Genomic DNA, 6,955 nt, shown 5'->3' on the forward strand with positions numbered 1-6,955 from the left:
GAAGAGGCTCCCTCAGCGAAACCCCTTCTCTTTCCCAGCGGGAGGTGGTCTACCTAGCTGCGGTGGGCGGTGGACGGCGCCGGGATCGGCAGGGTGGCGCAGGGGTTGCGGCCGAGCGCGGGGGTAGGAGGCGAATCTGGACGGATGGCTTGACTTTCCGCCTGCCAATGTGGCCCCAGAAATGCTTTTCCCTTGCGCCAGAGCCCCCGAGCGCCCCAGTGCGCCGGGTTCGGCCTGCGATCGCCGGGCGCAAAAACAAACCGAGCCATCGGAATTTGGTGTCCTGGGGGCGCGACTGGACCGTTTTTTCGACGCGGGTGCAAAAAAATCATATGGGGAGGCCGTTCTGAGGGCGCGGCTGGAGATGCTCTTAGCATCGGTTGCATGCATGGCTAGGCTGTGGGTTCGATACCTGTTAAAGACGTGTATTAATACGTATACATCAGACTACCGTATAATTTATGAAAAGTCTATATTGCCCTTTATACCCTTTGTGAAGGGGAGGGGGGTCCTACCAAAGCGGGTCTCATAAAAGAATACACAAACAAAAAGAGGCCAGGTTCAGACTTGCTCAATTCACACCTGAAGATTCATCAGACGGAAATGTGGTGCCACAGAGCGATTCATCACTACACTGAGGGTGTGTTCAGAAGTGGATTAAGAAGAGCTAGTCAACTGCGCCACCATCCTTTGTTTGCTTAGCAGCAAAAAGCACTGCTCTTATTACCCTCGTCTACGGTAGCTGTATTTATTTCTCAGTTCACTGGAGTAGCAAGATGTACAGCCTCCTCGCCGTCGCCAGCAGGTTCGTCCGCGAGAAGGTCGACCAACCGGTGCAGCGGGCCGGGTCAGCTCATCATCTGCAATTCTGCATCTTACATATAGTACATGGCTTGATCCAAAGCTACTGTCTGAAACCAGTTACTGCATCTTGTTGCACTTGCTTGACAGTATCATGCTGTCATGCATGTTTCAGTTCAGGGAGCCCCCTGACCGACCTTTTCGAGATCGGTGGCACCAACGGCATGCGATGTCAGGATCACTGAGGAGTACAACAACCGGGCATCGTCGGCGACCTCTTGATCGGGGTGCTCAGTCTGCCTCCAGCTGTGATTTAAACCACACATCATCTCTGAAACCAAATGTCCCCTATAGACATGAATTCTCAATTTCTGCTCATCCTTTTCTTTTTTCTTCTTCGTCTGCTATAATCCGAACTTCTTTTGCTGTTTCGGTTGTCTATCTGTAAACATTCTGAATTTCTACTCGTTTTTTATAATCTGTAGCTCATTCTTTTTTGTCAGACTGAATTCCAAAATGTTTACAGATCTAAGAGCTTAAACCTCTCTGCTCAGTCTGATGTTAACATTGTGAGGATACTGTTATAGTCGGCAGCTCACTGTTGTTTCCCCTGATCTTTAGCTAAACGGCTGTTAATTTTCGGTGATGCTGAATGTTCCTGAACTTTTGGTCATGTTGGTGGTGGTTTTCAGGATTTCCAGATCGGGGAGAAGGTGAGGAGCTTGTTCGATTGCTGGCACGTGTTCCACATGCCGTGCATCCACGACTGGATGATCAAGCAGGGGTCATGCTCACTCTGCAGGATGAAGTTCTAGATCATAATCTTATTCGTCCTCGACAACGACCGGCGATGTTGAGGAACTACTCTGCTACTAGAAAGGAGGCTCTGCTAGCTGTGTGTGTGTGATATGCCTGTTTTGCTGTTGCTAGGAGGAACTTCCCTTTCTTCAGGTGGATGTGCTATACTCCTACTACGTACTACTACTGAAAACTGAAGAAAAAGAGACTGGACAGGCTCGCGCTTTGTTCGCCGGACTGATGAACTCACCTCATAATGTAATATATTGAACTACTATACTACGGTATCTTGCATGCAAGGGCTTCAAAATTATTGATTTGCTTGAAGATCAGTTACTACCGCGAAATTCATGATGACCATTATATCATGAAAATTTGAAGTGGTCAACGACGAGCGCAATGTGTACCGAAGTTCCTAACCTCACTTCACAACAGTATTTCTTTCTTTTTTTTTGCGGGGTGAATCAACAGTTTCGAACATGTATGATGGTCAATGCACAAACCAGAATAGTAGTAACCCTGTTATACGTGGTAGACACAATATAGACTGCAAATGGTAGTACTGTCATACAAGTCCATGGATAAAATGAGGTTTACTGTGACATGATTTTTGGAACTGACAGTGCCGACGGCAGCACATCGCGGTGCTACTTGGAAAAAAAGAAAAGAAAAAGAAACTACGATACGACTGTAGGTAAGCAGAGGTGGAAAATACAAGTACTTATTGTTCAAATAAGATCTCTTTCTGGGGATAAAATGACAAGACAATAGTGTTGGGAACGCCTTCTGATTGCTTGTCTAGCAGTTCCTGTGTGCGTCATTCAACAGAATAGCTCTACTCCAAGTGGACTGGGAGGATCCTGCAAAGAAGCATCAGATTTAAAATACCGCCAGCTTGTCTATTTGAGAGAAAAAAAGACGAACGGTTACAGGGTTCCAGCAGTACAGGCATGTTTTCAGATCACAAACCTGCGTGACAACTTCCATATTGTGGATGGCATGTTTCCCGTGTTTCTGTTTATTGCTCTCTAGTCTTTACGGATGGCATATTTCCATGTCTTGGGTTTCAGCAGCACAGGCTTATCTGCAAAGATTAATAATGTAAAAACTCGCACTCAGAGGAACATCAATAAATTAAGAAATGGCGAACTTAGGTTAAAGGAACATTTAATTTGCTCCAGTTTTCTGCCGTACTATACTACTAGTGATGTTGTTATCATTTTCTAACTAGCTAGCACATTTAATACTCACTAGAAAGGAGTACTCGTAATAGAGGAGGTAATTGCTGCATGCTTACTTCCATAATGATGGGCATCTATTCTTTCCCACTCGAGGCTGCCCAGTCGTTGCTGCAGGCTTGCAGGGAGCGTTTTCAGACCAGGGCAGTCGTCAATGTCAAGACATCGGAGAGATGAGTATGCTTGAGCATCCGGTAGGGATGATAGGGTATTGCATTCATAAAGCTGAAGGCTCTCCAGCCATGAGAGCACTCCTGAGGGAGCTTCCAGAGACGTCAACCCATCACAATAAGAAATTGCTATTCGCTTGAGGGACGGGGGAAGATGGAGGAGCCCTGTTAAGCCAGCACACCTGTGTAAATTTACTTGTAAATGCTTCGGCCCCGCTCTGGGTGATGATGATGATGACACCTCCAGTACACTAGATGACCCTTGATGAATCCATGGTGCTAACTGACCCTGCTGCAGCCTCCTGCCGAATGGGGACTCAAGCTTACTGCAACAACAAATTTCAATATACCTGAGAGATGCAGAGATGTTGAAGACCTCAACCAAGCTGTTGCAATCAGATATATACATATACTCTAGACATGGCAGGAGCTGACTCGTTTCTGCTGATGTTGATGGCTCGGCAGGTGCATATCCAGTCAGATTACTGCAATACTTGATCTCAAGCCTCTTCAAGGATACCAATGCTTGGAACTCTCTTTCTGGCCAGTGAACGAGCGCATCACATGACATAATTGATAAATCTTGAAGGTGTACGAAACATGCAAACATCCCTGGTAGAACTGATTTAAAGTGACATAATTTCAAAACTGCAAGAGGGAGATCATGACCATTCCATTCTTCCTTACCGTCCACCACTTCCTTAAAACCATCCTCAGCCGCCGCCAGGGTTGTTTCTGTATTGTCCTTACGGCAAAACAGTGTCAGCTCGGCCAATGAAGTCATATGTCTAGCTACCCATAGCAACAACTGGTCCTCACGTCCTGCGATGAGTAATAAACTGAGCTTTGGTGATTTAGCTACAGTTGTCAACCTTGGACAATCCAGAATAATGGCCTCCTGGAGGTTAGGGAAGGTCGGTTGTCCTGGCAGTGCTGTCAACTTTTTACAGTCCTCAATAAGCAACTTCTCAAGCAGAGGAAACATGATCTCTTCTTGCATCCCACCATTACCTATTTCCCACCATCTCTCCAAACAGACAAGACCTTCCAATGTAAGATGCTTTAGTTTTGGAAATGCGAAGGTTGTATCACAGTCATGGCTGAACAACCATTGTAGTTTTCTACAATCAAAAAGATGGATCTCAACAATGTTTTGTAACATAGCCACCCATGTTGGGAACGTGGTGGATCCATAGAAGTGTATCCTTATAGCATGCAACCCATCATGAGGTTTGAGATTCTCGAGCACTCTTGAATCATCTTCAGTCTCTCCAGCAGACCATCTTAATGTCAGATCTCTTAGTTCCTTGTTCACGAGGTTTGCCACTGCTGCATCTTTTGCTGTGACGTTCTCTAGATTCTGTAGCTCTAGTTGACCACCAAGGTTTAATTTCCCAAGCTCTCCAACATTACTACAATCAGGCTCACTGCCTGCTACAAAGCATGTAAGTGTCTGTAGGCATGTGAGCTTTCCGAGCTCTCTAGGCATGCTCTTCAGCTGTGAGCAACCATGAGTGTAAAGGTGACGGAGCGTCGTCATATACTTCAGTTGTCTTGGAAGTCCACCAAGATATATGCAACCAGAGAGGTTCAGAGTTTGCAGGTTGTACATAATGCTTATATCATCGGGAAGTGCTTTGATACAACTTCTTGAGAGATCTAGGTATCTCAGATGATGTAAATGCTTTGGTTTCAACGGAAATGATATTCTGTGTAAACAAAGTTGTAATGCTTGCAAAGAGTTGTATTTTGACAGATGTTGCAATGCTGAATTTTCCATAGAACTATCACACAGAAGTGTTTGGATGGCTGAGAGCTTCTCTCCAGAGCACTATTCAATTTTTTCTCTGGTTGCTTGCATGATAAAAATAAATGTTGAGCGGTGTTTGGAAGCCACTCATTGTTACCTGGTTCCTCAGCTGCAACAACACATTCAATCTTGCATGGTTCCTCCGTTGACAAGGCACATTCCTTTCCCATCACAGAAAGTGCAATGTCATGCATAAGATCATGTATATTACATGTAATCCTAGAATAACATGCACCGTCCTGTTTAATTTCATAGCTTGTGGCTTGAACTTGTTTGACATCTTGAAAGAACGACCTTGAGGCCAGCTCATTGAAAATTTGTTTCCCAATGGTTTCAAGACGAACTTGTTTGTCTTCGATGATAAAGCCATGTGCAATCCATAGTTGGATCAGTTTTTCCACATCAATCTTGTAATCTTTAGGAAATATAGCACAAAACGCAAAGCATTGCTTCATACGTGGTGTCAAGTCGTTGTAACTGAGCTTGAGTATTGGTAAGATTCCAGTCTCATCAGTGCAAATACTGGTTTTACTTAATACCTCCCATTCTTCTTTACTGGTCTTGTTGCGCAGTACTGAGCTCAATGCCATTGCAGCTAAAGGAGAGCCAACACATCTCTTCACAATCTCATCAACCATATTCATCAACGCATTGGGTATATCTTCTTTCCTCTGAAAATAACCGAATGCTTTTGTCTCGATAATTTCCTTTATGAATTTATCATCCAAAGGTACGAGATTATAAGCTTTAACAGTGCCGAATATGTCAGCCACTCCTTTATCACGGGTTGTTGTCAAGACCACACTACCACTACCACCATGTTTAAGGCAGTCCTTGAGCTCTTCCCATTTATCAACCTCTCGTGTCCAGACATCATCCAATACAAGAAGGTACCTTTGTCCACTCACTAAATTCTGAAGGATATCTAGTGGTGTCTTCTTGGAGGCAGTTGCTGCTTTTGTACCAGCTGCTTCTTCACCATCATCCTTCTTCGGGGGAGCTGCTTCGACTATACTTTTAGCCAATGAATCCACATCAAAGATGTCAGAGACACACACCCATAGCAGCAAATTGAAATGCTTCTGAATAGCAGATTCATTGTAAACGAGTTGTGCTAATGTGGTCTTACCCAAACCCCCTATTCCAACAATGGGAACAACTGTGAGATCTACATTGTTAGCTTGCCCAACTAGTGTATCAACAATTTCCTTACTATCCTTTTCTCTTGATTTGCGGATCATTTCCTTTGGATCGAAGATATCATGACCTGTCTGCCGCCACTGCTTGGATACCAACGGTTGTTGCTGATGTTTAAAGCCAAAGTCATTCATTTCAGCCACAAGGACCTCAACAGCCTGCACAATCTTGTGGAGCTTTCTTCCCATCCTGTTACGGAATATGAAACGGTTGTGTGTGGGAAAGAGTTTTACCACACTGAAGCCAAGGTCGTTGTAGTGCCCCTCCTTTTTGGCCTTACGACGAAGCGCCTCGTACTTGAACTCGTCGAAGACTTCATTTGCCTGGTAAGCCACCTTCTTGATGGCCTGGAGCCAGGCAGCTGCCCCTTCTCTGTGTCCTGCTTCCTGCTCGGCGTCGGTGATGATGTCCAGGATGGCAGGCAGTTTGCGCATCAGGATCTCATGTTGCTCCTCCGTGCCCTTCAACACCTTGTACTTGTCAAGGAGGTAGCTGGACGCCTTCCCCATCACGATTTTGAGCAGTGGTCCGACCACCATGGTGGCCACCACCTCCGCTATCGGAACACCAGGGACTTGCAAGAACACAGGGAAGCAGAAGTGAGGTGGAGAAGAAAATGGTCTAAGCAAGACGCGCTTGCTTGACTGTGAGCGAAGTGGAAGCAAATGATACTATCGATAGAGGTACATGTGCATCCACTGCCACAACATAAAAAAAAGAGCGCTGCATGCGCACTTGATGGTTGTACCACTTAATAGAAATAACACGACTTTATCTGCATGTGCACTTTCACACAGCTTTATCTGCATGTTTTATGGCTTTTCTCGATCTGCACGTTCCTGGAAAGAGGTATACACCACGCCCCCACCCACTGGAGCATTGCGTTTCTTTTATTACAATACATTTTCCGTGGGCTTCTTTTTTTTTCCGAGAGTACACCA

The 6,955-nt window shown here is 45.2% G+C and overlaps 1 pseudogene; it reads right to left on the reverse strand.

The window, feature by feature from the left end:
* Nucleotides 1–2,134: 2,134 nt before the first annotated feature.
* LOC123149668 (putative disease resistance protein RGA1) lies at nt 2,135–6,653 on the reverse strand (annotated as a pseudogene).
* Between the last annotated feature and the right edge of the window lie 302 nt (nt 6,654–6,955).

Source organism: Triticum aestivum, chromosome 7A (assembly GCF_018294505.1).
Source record: "Triticum aestivum cultivar Chinese Spring chromosome 7A, IWGSC CS RefSeq v2.1, whole genome shotgun sequence".
Classification (NCBI taxonomy): Eukaryota; Viridiplantae; Streptophyta; class Magnoliopsida; order Poales; family Poaceae; genus Triticum; species Triticum aestivum.